Here is a 13649-nt window from a genome sequence, read left to right on the forward strand (position 1 = left end):
ACCTGCACCCCCTGCATTAGAAGGCGAAGTCTTAACCACTGGACCTCCAGGTAACTCCCACACTGGTGATTTTGAATGCTAAGCAGGTGGTCACAGAAAGCTACCAAAAAGAAACACTTTTATACATAGTGGAGTTTGAAAAACTATGAAATTGATCATTATAGTTCAGTTTGGCCGGGATGGAGAAGCCTGGGTGAATGGTTCTTGAGATGCCCGTGTTAAGATGCAAGAACAGATAACATTGACACAACCGATCTAAACAGTAAGGAAGTTTTAAAATTTCAAATTGCAAGCATCCTGATGTAAGATGGCTTCAGAATTGATTAATAAATGTTCAGCGACATTATTAAGGACTCATCTTTCTTCTTTCTCGATTGTACCATAGTATGAACTTTGTGCTTGTTGAAATCGTGGTCATAGGACGGCTGCTGCCATTTCAAGCATTACATGCAAACACCAAAATGTCCAAAGGAAGGAGGGGGCTGTCTCTTCTACTGTGTCCCTTTTTGTCAGTAATGAAACCTATCCCTCAAAGCTGCAGCATATTTCTCACATCTCATTGGCCAGAACTGCCTTAAGTCATAACTCTAAACCAATTTCTGGCAAGGGGTATGTGCCTCAATGGTATATTTAGACTATTAAGGATTTCCCCTGGAGCTGGGGGCTTTGCCAATAGGGATAAAGGGAGAATGGCCTTGGCAGTAGGCAGCGCCCACCGTCTGTACAACAGAATTACTGTATGGCCAGCACGTGGTTGCTTTGCAGAGAATAATCAGGCCTCCTGGGATACCTTTCAGTGAAAGGGTGTGGTACATATATACAATGGAATATTACTCAGCCATAAAAAGGAACGAAATTGGGTCATTTGTAGAGACCTGGATGGACCTAGAGACTGTCATACAGAGTGAAGTAAGTCAGAAAGAGAAAAACAAATAGCCTAGGAGTGTTTTATAAACAAATATTTAACAATGAGCTGCTCTTCTGAGCTAGGGGTGATAAGGGAACAGACTTGGAAATACTGCCTCAGGCTGTTTCCTGCTAGATGTGCATTTATGGCCACTGACCAAAAACTTTCTATGGACAATGGATATTCCAAACTTCCCTTAAGACTCCCCTGGCTGGAAGAGTCAGTTACACTACAAATTTAGTGTGAGATTGTGATTTATAAAAAGAAATATGTATTTGGTCTTTGTCCTTTCCGGCAGGGAGCTCTTAAAACCCTTGGAATTTCCTAAGTGATTTAAAGTATCTTTTGTTATGTTAATGAGATGACTTTTGGGCTGGTTGCCAGGAAACCAACTTGTGTTATTAGAGGGTTGGAACTTTCAGTCCCACCCCCTGACCTCTAGGGAGGGGAGAGGGGCTGGAGGTTGAATCTGTAGTCTAATGGCCAATGCCTTAGTCAACCATGCTGACGGAAAAAAGCCTCTGTAAAAACCCAGAGGATGCGGTTCAGAGATTCCAGGCTGGTGAACACGCGGAGGTGTTGGGAGAGTGCTGTGCTTGGAGAGCATGGACGCTCCACGCCCTTTCCCCATACCTTGCCCTGTGCATCTCTTCCATCTGGCTGTTCTTGTGTTATATCCTTTTACTATAAACTATTGATCTAGTTAATAAAATGTCTCATGAGTTCTGAGTCTCTCTAGCAAGTTAATAGAAACTAAGAAAGGAAGGGGTCACGGGAACCTCAGATTAATACAGTTGTTCCGAAGCACAGGTAACAACCTGGACTTGGGATGGGCATTCTGAATCGGAGGGGGTGGGTCATTGGAACCTCCCGTTTGTGGCCAGTCGTTCTGGGCTTGCAACTGACCTCTGAAGAGGAGGGAGGTGGGGCAGTCTTGTAGATTAAACCCTTAACCTGTGGAATCTGATGCTATTTTGGGTAGCCGGTGTCAGAATTGAGGTGAATTGTAGGACATGCAGCCGATGTTGCAGACTTGCTTGGGGGCGAGGGGGAAAGCCCTCAACATCCCCGCATGTTGGAATCAGGCCTACAAACCTAAAAGACTACCTTATACCATCTGCCGACTCTCACGGCCCCCATTAGTCCAGAAACGATTACAGATGATTCTCTTTCCCCTGATGGTTTACTATGGCCCACAATCTACTCGCTAGTACCAATTTCTATACCAATGAGTGTGGCAAACAGCAGCTAGAAAATTATTTTACTGGAAGGTTATCGCATAGTTCACAGAATTAATGGAAGGGAGGGACAAGTAGGCTCAGAATAAGTGCAGAAATGAAAGGCCGCTAAGATGGGAAAACCGTAATCAAGGCCATGCCTCAGAAAGAGTCTGGTTAGGAGGCCACTGTGGGTCCTGTCACGCCTGGGAAGCCACTGCTGCCACCCCAGCTTTTCAATTCTACCATCGCCACAGGAACCATCTCCAGCTGACCTGGGTGTCTGCTTTGCTCTCTCAGATGTCAAAGTCTTCGATGGGGACATTTGATTGGCTGAGCCTAAGTTACCTGCTCATGTCTTAGTTCCCAGAGAGTGGGGGGAGGGAACGTCTGCCCTGTAATAGATAGCTGGATATTTGTTGTGTTTTCTGGCTGCATCGTACATTTTGATCCCCTTGTAATCTCTGGGTAATCCACCCCCTCCCTGACAGGTCCCATCTTCTCAAGGTACAAATCTGAAAAGCACATTTTTCGCGTCCCTTTGCACCCTTGGCCCAGATATGTGACCTCAGCTCCACTTATCAGCAGGGGGCAACACAAGGAAATGGGTTCTATGCGGAGCTTCCATTTTGTGGCGCTGCTGGTTGCAAGGTCAAGTTCCCCATGCAGAAGTGGCATCTGAGCTGCAGGAAGAAGCCTAGTTCCTAACAAGGGTGTAAGCTCTAGCATCTAATACTCAGTGGCAGCACAGAAGTTTCCTCGTTGGGCCAGCTCTCCAGCATGGTTTGAGGCACGGTTCCTAATCCCTTGAGCCCATTTCTTCTGCCCTGCCAATGATCTGTAAATGATCTCTCTTCCGCTTGGTCATCTAGAATCACTTTGTGTTGATCACAATCAAGATCCCTAGCTGATGATGTATCTCTCTTCAATTTCCACATCTGAATTTGGGAACTTGCCTTCTACCAAGACCTAAATAATGGGGATTTCCCCCAAACAGGAGTGGGATTCTGATCCTGGAAAGCAAAAAAAAAAAAAAGCATTACTACTCTGAGTGTACTCTTGCATACATAATCTGCAGTTCTCACAGTGGTCTCTCAATTTGTTATGACTATACCCATTTTAGAAATGAAATAAATCAAGGCTCAAAGAGATAAAGCAACTCACGTGAAGTCACGTAAGCAAGCAGAGCTGCTGCTAAGCGCATTAAGTTCTGATTCCCAGCGAGCATTCTAAGCCACATCTTTCTAATTCCTAACTCTGCTCTTTTCCACGATGACACACCTTTTTGTTAACAGGAAGTAAAAACACAACATGGCACCAAACACAAAAGCCAAGATCTACAACAAACCCTTCCCTCCAGGGAAAGCACATTCTTCCTGGTAGTAAATGTTGAGGGTTTTCTAAACAGAGTCCTTATATAGGAAGATTCAGTAGGTGACAATGTCCTCACCAAGAGTTTCCGCAGCAAACACGGGGTAGGGGTCGTGGGGGAGAACCTCTTCTGCTGGCTCTTGAGGCAGCACTGCACCATATCTAAGAGTACAGGGTTGGGAGCCACACACACCTGACTTTGAACCCTGACTCCGCCCTTGAGCTGTGGCATCCTGGGTGCATTTCTTAACCTCTCTGAGCTTCATCTTAGTCTTCTGAGCAATGGGGATAACAATAGAACCATCCCCTTCGTCATGAGGGTTGAAAGATAATGCATTTAAAGCACTTAGAGAGCGCAATGTCTGACATACAGTAAATGCTCAACAAAGGTTGGCTATTCTTATCCTGGGGTGACCTTTGATAAAAGACTGAAGGCATTCCATAGAGCGGCAAGTCAGCGAAGGGTTCAGAGGGAGACTCTGCCGTGATGTACTGAAGCCTCACGTTGGTCCAGCTTGATCCCGAACCTCTACCCGAGTGAATCAAGGCTGAGTTTTGTTTTATTTTTTCCCCAGGGAGATGATAACATCCAGCCTCCCTAATTCACAGAGTCATTAAGTGGACAAAATAAGATAATGTATGTGCAAAAAAAGCACTAGGAAAAAACTTAACTGCCATAAAGCTGCAAGGTATTGTTGTCCTTATGGCTGTTATTGTTTTTGGAAAGCTTTTACGCTGGTAAATAAGACTTGCCCTTGAAAGCCCGTAAGTATGTAAGGTCTAAATATGTGAGAAAAAAAAAAGTTTGTGGAATTTAAATTAGTCTGGCAAAAGGAAGGCTGAACAGGGTGATTTAATCATTTTTTGTAACTTGAATATTGCCTCCATAGGGAAGGTTGTGACCAAATCATCTGGTTTCTACTAAGGTCTGAACAATAGGAAATTAGTTTCAAGTGCAAGTGGAAGAGATTAGGTTAACTCCAAGAGATTTCATTGGAAGGATTAAAGCTGTCATATGATAATGCTATCTGTGTAACAGTTAGGGCTTTCTAGAATGAGGAGCCCAGGTGGATGCTTTGACAAAAAAACGTTTATAAAATAAGATCATGGCTTTTATTCTAAAGGTAAGTGGGGATGGGGCATGAGTTCCTCAAAATGGAAACTCAGAGCCGCGCAACGGATTGGAGGTGGTCCCGGTAAAGCCACCATGTCTGAAAGCTCATCCCATTCCCACTGGGAAGGAGATGGATGAGGATGGGATGAGAGATGCCATCACAAATTGTAATAGGGAAGAACAAATCTGACTCCATACTGGATCTGTTACTTTAACCTTTGTATTCTATTGCTTTTGCTACAAGTTTATCACTAAAGGGATGTTGCCTATAAGCTTAAATTATACATAATGGCCCATCTCTGGGAACCCGGCCTCCCAGGTGATGAGCCTTAAGCTAAAATACCTTTGTTTAGCTCACGGGAAACATCCTGACCAGGCCTACCTGTGAATGACTGCAGGAAGGAAGAAATTAACACATCCCCTCCAGAGGCTGACTGGAACCAGGAAATGTTTGACTTTACTCCCTCCCCTTTTAGTATAAAAGAAGCCTGAATTCTAACTCAGGCAAGATGGTTCTTTGGGACACTAGTCCACCATCTTCTCGGTCTGCTGGCTTTCCAAATAAAGTCACTATTCCTTACCCTAACGACTCGTCTCTCGATTTATTGGCCTGTCGTGTGGCAAGCAGTATGAGCTTGGACTCAGTGACAAAACCAACTCAGTTTAGAGTCAAAGAAGTATTGACAGCTTTCAGATAATCTCCCTGCTTAGGATAGGGTATTCCCAGAATATGATTTAAGAATAGGCTACATAAGGGGATTAAGTAGGTCTTCCAGCACGAATTAGAGAAATGCAGAGGGAAGGGGCAGGGAGACATCACGAAGGGTAAAGCTGGGTTTCTCCACCTCTCCTTAACAGAGGCAAAACTGAAAGACAAATGGAGTGATAGAATATTGTTGGAGAAAGTCCCAGGACTGTGCTGACTTTGATCAGCATTAATTCATGTGAAGTTCAAGGGACCACGCTGCTCATTGGCAATCCACTTATTCATCTCTTGTTGATTCCCCCAAACGCCCTCAACAGCTGTTCATGTCCTATTCTTCTCTGCAAGATTCTCCCTCCTACTCACTAAGCTCCAGCTACCCTGGCCTTCTTTTGGTCCCTCAAACCTACCACGTTCTCCTGCTTCATTGCTTTGCACATGCTGTTTCTTCTACTTGGAATATCTTGTCCTCGCTCATTGCCTGAATTACTCCTACTTCAGATCTCAGCCTCAATGTCCCTTCCTTGGAAAGATCATCCTGAACTCTAACTTTGGTCCTTTTCCCATTGTACCTATTTTGTTTCCTTTGCAATATTTCCCTAATTAACAATTATGTTATTTATCTTTGCTTAATGTTTGTCTCTGCAGCTAGGTCACACTCTCCATGAGAGAAGGAACATATACCTTCACATCTGGCACCAGGCTAGAAGAGGAGGCCCTCAAAAAGTCCGGTTAAACACGTGAATGTTAAAATAAACCCGAATGTCTTCATTGGAGATGTTTTCCAGCATTCAGCACATACTTTACCTAGGTTGGGCAGGAAGGAGGTAACTCATTACCACAGTCTCAGTGGAAGGGTGAATCCAAAGCAACAGTTAGGCTAATTGTCAGGCTAATCTGGCTGGCTTTGGTGTGGCTAATCTGATCACCAAATATGTCTTCTTGTGTTCTTCTAATGTTTGGTTGAAGTGGATGGTTGTTTTCAAGAGAAGATGCAGTATGTGAATTCTCACAGCCTGCTTCCATTGGGAGGTCGGAGTATATACTTTTTTTTTTTTTTTTTGCAGTACGTGGGCCTCTCACTGTTGCGGCCTCTCCCGTTGCGGAGCACAGTCTCCGGATGTGCAGGCTCAGTGGCCATGGCTCACGGGCCCAGCTGCTCCGCGGCATGTGGTATCTTCCCGGACTGGGGCACGAACCCGTGTCCCCCACATCGGCAGGCAGACTCTCAACCACTGCGCCACCAGGGAAGCCCTGGAGTATAGACTTTTCACTAAAATTACTACACCAAGCAAATCCTTCAGCAGCTGGTGCTCATAAACAAAGGCCCTATAACCAGGCACAAGAAAATAATAAGCTGTGATCGTCTCCCTCGTGAGCATGAAATAGCTTTGGTTGGTCACACATTGCCTTTTGCAACTTCTTACAGCACAATAACATGGAAACGTGGGCCTCTCAATTGAGTTTTTATTTCTACCAACTATGCAGCTATTGATGGGGATGGAGAAGCAAACAGTCACGGGTCACCTTTATCGAGCCAGTGGAAGCAGCAGGAGCTTGAATTCATAGATAGACCCTTCCTCTGTTTCAGAAAGTCTAGGTCTCAACTAATGAGGATCTGAAAGGTATAGTCCCCACAGGTAAAGCAGTATGGTGATGCACAGTGAAAGGAAGGGCTGAGAATTGTAGTTCTGCACACCCCTCTTGTTCAGAGTATCGGAGAGCCAGGTGGCAGGAAGAGAGAAGATTCATTCTCAATCCAGCAAGCCATATGTGACCCAAGTTAGCCAGGGAGGGGACATTGGGCCAGTAGCTATTTGTGCCCATCAATCTCTGCCCAGCTGTAGATCTGGAAAACGGTTCAAAGCTACCACTCTGAGGCTTAAGCTAAGGGAAATCCATCATCAGTGCATTGGTAAACACTGCATGCAGGTGGATGTGTTCTTATTTGAGGATAAACAAGCAGGAAACAGCAATTATATGAAGCCACTGGAAGCACTACAGAATAAGGGAAAGGGAAGAATATCCTAAAGATTTAAGGAAAAAGGACTTCTGTCAAAATGATTTCCTGTTGGAAATAAAGTAATACCGTAGAACCTGCTTGACATCCACAAAACTGGAGCAGGAAGACCAAGACGAAGAAAATGAAGTTAACGGGGAGACAGACGACATAAATAAGAATTGTAAGGAGAACAAAACAATGGAATACAAATAGAAAAATTAACATGTACAATAAAGCAGTAAAGAACAGAAGTGAACATATGGAAATGTGGATCAGTGCAAGGGAGGACAAACCAAGGTAGCCCTCCCCGAAGGTGTATATCAATGACAGGGTGTTAAAAATAACAAGATGGTGAATGGTATCTATATTAGATGACACATATAGACAAAATATATAGGAAACTAGCCTGCATCTTTCTCCACCTCTTCCCCAGCCATTACTCAAGGTTGTGAACAACCTTTAAAAAGCTCCTACAGCTTTGTTTTAGCAGCTCAGAGATGTACCTCCAAATTCATCTCTTAGTCTGTGCTATGATCTTAATTTGTTCTGGTGCTCGCACTTTACAGAGGCAAGATGACAGAGTGGTTAAGAACACAGACTCTAGAAATAAAGTAACTGTGCTTGGATTCCAGTCCTACTATTACTGTGTAACCTTTGATAAGTTATCTGACTTCTTTATGTCCTATTTATCTCATCTGTAAACTGGTCATGATGATGATGATACAGGTGTCCCCTGCTATCCGAAAGTAGAGCGTTCCTATGAGACCTTTTGTCAGCCGAAATGGTGTAAAGCGAAGAAGCAATGACCTTAGGACACATCTTGCTAACAGATTCTCAAAATAGAGGGAGATGAAGCCCAGATGCTCACAGGCACAGTTCAAAGCTATGGCAGCTCGATGCAGAGATGCTCAGCAGAGTATAGACCTCCGGGAAGGAGGTTGGGTGGGGACGCTCTTACCGCTTGGGGTGCTTGCTTCCTCGGTCAAGGCTTCCTGCAAAACAAATGTTGAATGCTATTTTTGCTTTTCGCCTTTTTTTGTAAGAGCAAAACTTCTCTTCAGATTTCTTTTGGTTAGTGAAAACAGCTACTAATGTAGGTCTTCCATAAAAGAGACGTGGCGTAAAGTAAACTTCGGAAGTGTTACAATAATAACACCCTCATAAGGTTTAGTAGGATTAAATGAGCTAATGCATGAAAGTGTTGTGAACAGTACCTAGTGGACTGCAAATCCATGGCAAGTCATTATTCATATTTTCTGCATTGTCCTTGGTTTCCTCTCTTTTAATTTAATTTTTTACTTTATATCGGAGTATAGTTGATTTACAATGTTGTGTTAGTTTCAGGTGTATAGCAAAGTGATTCAGTTATACATATACATATATCCATTCTTTTTCAGATTCTTTTCCCACATAGGTTATTACAGGATATTGAGTAGAGTTCCCTGGGCTATACAGTAGGTCCTTGTTGATTATCTATTTTATATATAGTAGTGTGTATATGTTCATCCCAAACTCCTAATTTATCACTTCCCCCCCCCATGTTTCTCTTTTCGTTACCATAAATTTGTTTTCAAAGTCTGAGTCTGTTTCTGGTTTGTAAATAAGTTCATTCATATCATTTTTTTTAGATTCCACATATAAGTGATATCATATGATATTTCTCTTTGTCTGACTTACTTCACTTAGTATGATAGTCTCTAGGTTCACCCATGTGGGTGAAAATGGCATTATTTCATTCTTTTTTTGGCCGGATAATATTCCAATTTAGTATGATTAAATGAAGTTATGCATGAAAGTGTTCTGAACAGTGCCTCTCAGATTGCAAATCCACTGCAAATCATTATTCATATCTTTTTTTTTTTTTGTGGTACGTGGGCCTTTCACTGTTGTGGCCTCTCCCGTTGCGGAGCACAGGCTCCGGACGCGCAGGCTCAGCGGCCATGGCTCACGGGCCCAGCCGCTCCGCGGCGTGTGGGATCTTCCCGGACCGGGGCACAAACCCGTGTCCCCTGCATCGGCAGGCGGACTCTCAACCACTGCACCACCAGGGAAGCCCTATTCATATCTTTTGCATTGTCCCTCGTTTCTTCGCCTCTACTGAAACCTGGTTGATATTTCAGGGTTAATACTTCATTTGAGGCTTTCAAGTGAAGCTCTGGACTTCGGGCTTTCTCTTGGCTCTACTCTCTGGAGCCCATGGAGCTCTTGAATCCCCCCATACCCTGTCGGGGGCTGGGATCCCAGATCCCCACATATGGGAGTCAGGCTAGAATTATAACTATTTTTTGCAAAGGGAGTGGAATAAATAAGACAGACATAAACATAATTTAGTAAGAAATATGCTCAGATTTACTTTGTAGAGTTAAGTTGATTAACATGTAGGGATGGGGAAAAGTCAGTATTAGGAAGCTAGTAAGGTGGGTTTTGCAGTATTCCAGGTGAGCTAAGGCAGTAATGATTTGGATGAAGCAGTGGGAATGGATTTGAAGGATATTTTGAGGGTAGGATGGACAAGGATTGGTGACTGAGGAAAAAGAGTGGATGAGTCAATGAAAAATTAAGAATTTAACACATCACCTTTTAATTTTTCCCCCTCTATCCATTTGGCTGTGCGCCACTAAAAGAACAAGAACTGTCTTTATTTTTATTAAAATTCTCAGTGGTCAGCATAGTAACTGATACACACTAGGGATTCAGATACTACTTGTCAAATAATTCTAGACCCAACTTACCTTTGCGGTTTCTGAGCCCTTAAATAGATGTGTCATCTTAGCCAGTCACACCTTCTGCTTATCGTCTTCGCTGCTTCTTAAAGCTTGAAACTCCTTCCTTTTACATATGGTCAACTCTTGCCATATCTTCAGCCCAACAAGAACCTTCTGCTTTTAGACGTTTTCCAGAGACTCGATGAACCATGGTAATCTCTTTCTTCCAGAGTCACAGCACTGCTTATCTTTACTGCATCTTTCAAGAATACTCAATGACAACGCTTCCTATTTATCTAATATTTGCAAAGTCATTTAACTCTTCAGAGTAAACGCTTGTCTCCTGAATTGAATTTGGAGATTCTCAATTCTAGGAACCACATCCGTATTTCTTTCATCCACCTTTCCCACCACTCCTACCCCATAGAATGGGTAGCACAGTAGTAATATGTGAATAGTAGCTACTATTCACATCGTCATTCTAAACACTCAGGTTACATTTTTTAACTTCTTAAGTGAGCAGTTAGAAAAAGTATTTAAGATGAGAAATCCCTGACTTTCCAGCAGGACTTGGTAAAACACTGTCAGAGATTGCACTTCCCTTGCTTCTAGGCATGCCCTAATCTCCCATGAGAGATGAGAATAATTTGAGGCTTGGGTTTGGAGTTTAACTGGGACAGCAATGACTGCCCCACCCACACAGAGGTCATCAGTCTAAATCCCCTAGTTCTGTGACCATAGCATCCTCAAGTCCACATGTACAGAAGTAAAAGCCAACGGTCCAGTTGCCATGGTGGAGAAAAGAGCTGTTACGGGAACTTTGAGTCATCAGCAGTTCTCAAGTCAGGTTCTTGCCAGAATGTAGATCTTCAAAGGTCAAAGCAAAGGTTCTGGAGGCAGGATCCAGCCCCCATGATAGAAATACTGGTAGTAACTATGGGGTAGGGGTGAGGATGGTTAAAGGACCAACCTAGCAGGCTGGGTCTCAGGATTTGCTTCAGACTCAGCGGGGGATTGGAGTGTTAAATAGATCCGCAGGCAAAGGAAAGTTGTGGTTCAGTAGACCAAGCACGGATGATGGGTATTAGATGAAGTGTGAGAATTGCAGGTTAATGCTCATGAGGCATCTAGGTCTCTGTTCATGCCAAGCATAAAATAGCAAATGATTCCCAATCCAAATTTCACTCTTGGGAAGAGAGGGAGTGCCTCGTACCCTTCCAGAATCAGCTGTCATTGCATCCAGGAATAGGGAGGAAGAGAATTGCTGAGTCTGAGTCTTTGGACAGGAGGCTTTTTTGTCTATAATGGTTAGGATTTTTTTGGTTCCAAGTAAGAGAAATAACTAAAACTTACACAGGTAAATTTATTGGCTCATGTAAATGAGGAATTCAGAGTGAGGATAAGTTTCAGGGCTGGTCCTATTCAGTGGCTCAGTGGCGTCATCAAGGGTCCTAGAGCAGGCACTATTAGTTTGTACACAAGAGCCGCTTCCTCTCCTTTGTTAACAAAACCCAACAATGTTCCATTGCCAGGAGGTGAATCATGATTAGTGTAAGTCAATCCTAAGGGGGAAATATAGTAAAAGAGAAAGTGCTTTCTGCCTGCCTTTTTCTTTCTGCTTTGGAGGCTGGTTTGAGAGCATGATGTTTGGAGCTACCACAGCCATCTTGTGACCATGAGGCAACACATAAAGCCAATATGCAGCTGATGGCAGAGTAGTAGACTGGATATAAAGATCCTGTGTCCTCGATGAAACCACTGAGCTGCTGCACCAAACCTGGACTTGCTCACCTTGAGATTTCTCATTATGTGAGATCATTATTTAAAGTCCTATGAGCTGGGTATTCTGTTACTGGCAGCTCCAAGAAATCCTAACTGATACATATTGGGTTTTCTGTCTTTCTGTGCTCTGCTGTTCTCCATGTCAGTTTTATCCTTTGTGGCAGCAAAATGACTGCAGCTTTGTGTCTGTGGACCACGTGGTCCAGAGGTGAAAGAACACTTTCAGTAGTCCAGCACCCCAAAGTCCCGAGAGTCACCTTGATTGGACCAGCCTAGGTTGTCTACTCAGCCTTGCACCAATGATGGTAGTCAGGAGTATGGAATGCATTGATGAGCTTATGCTATTCAGGGTCTGCTCCTGGAATGAGAGACAGGTCAGGTTCAAAACAAAATCTGGATTCTTTTAGCAAATGCTGTCAGTACCTTGTTCATCTCCCCTAGACCCACCTTGGGGATCACCTCCATCTTTGATGGACAGCTTCCATATACACTAAAGGTTTCCTACCTTAAACACCTGTAACTCTCTGCTGTGGGTATTCTCTGGCCAGGGGAGCATGGTAGAACTACTAGGAATTGACCAATTTCCAGAAGCAACCCTCAAAAAGGAAGGGATTTGGTGGGTAAATACTCCTCTAGGTTTCTTGGCCCTTAATGGGACAATTCCAAGTTATTTTCTATACCTGGCCCATCCAACACAGTAGCTAGCCACATGTGACTATTTAAATGTAAATCAATTAACATTAGATAAAAGAAAGATACAGTGTCTAAGTCACACTAGCCTCATTTCAAGTGCACAATAGTCACAGGTAGCTAGTGGCTGCCATATTGGACAGGGCAAATATATAACATTTCCATCACAGAGAAGTTGTTTTTGTTTTTGTTTTTTTTGGTTTTGGACAATGGCATTCTATACAATCTCTTAGGGGGTCCTTATCAGAAGAGCACCCATTGACCATTTATTAATTCATCCCTTATTGGTCTTCCTCCCTTTCCTATTTCATTTCCTCACTCTCACTGAAGCTTCCAAATAAGTTTCTTGCCCCCAAATCCTTGTCTCAGGGTTTACTTTTTGGGGAGCCCTACTAACACAATACCCTCGGGATGAGAAAGGGGATACAGGATGTGGTTGACTACCGACAAGACAAGTGTCCTCCACAGCCTTGCTACTCAAAGTGTGGTCCATGGACAGGAACTTGTTGGCAAAGCAGAATCTCAGGCCCCACTCCAGGCCTGCTGAATCAGTATTGGCCTTTTAATAAGATTCCCAGGTGATCTGTATGCACATTGAGGTTTGAGAAGTCCTGATCTATGAGTTCCTTAGATAGAGAGGGGGGAAAAAAGAAAGACCTGATAAAGTATAGCCACACAACTATGACAGCCATTTAAACAGAAATTTTTTTTGCCTGAAAGCCCCAAAAGGTGTAAGCCATCATCTTTTATTTCAGGACTTCAATGTCTTTACCAATGTTTGAATTTTTTTTTTCATTTTTGTTTTGAGGGTCTTGTGATCCACTGGCTTGAGGTCCCCTTATCTTTATGGGGGCCACGATCTCAGGAGAAAGGCTCACTCTGTCCTTTAAATTGATCTCTTTAGCACTGATGTTTCCTCCCTGTCTGCAGAGGGGCTTTGGGTCCCCAGTTGAGCATTTTGTCATAAGGTGATCAGGGTGCTATATACCTGGCAAGGTTTTCCTCTGATGGACTTTCACAGTCAGTGAGTGAATAAACTCTCTCTCCTAAAGACAGTGGGATTCTCCATCTAGAACCAAATTTGTTCTAATGAGCTGGCTCTGAGGTTTTCAGTGGCAAGTTTTCTGGATGTTAATAATGCTATTTTGAGAATACCTG

This window comes from Stenella coeruleoalba (genome assembly GCF_951394435.1).
Source record: "Stenella coeruleoalba genome assembly, chromosome: 11".
Lineage (NCBI taxonomy): Eukaryota > Metazoa > Chordata > Mammalia > Artiodactyla > Delphinidae > Stenella > Stenella coeruleoalba.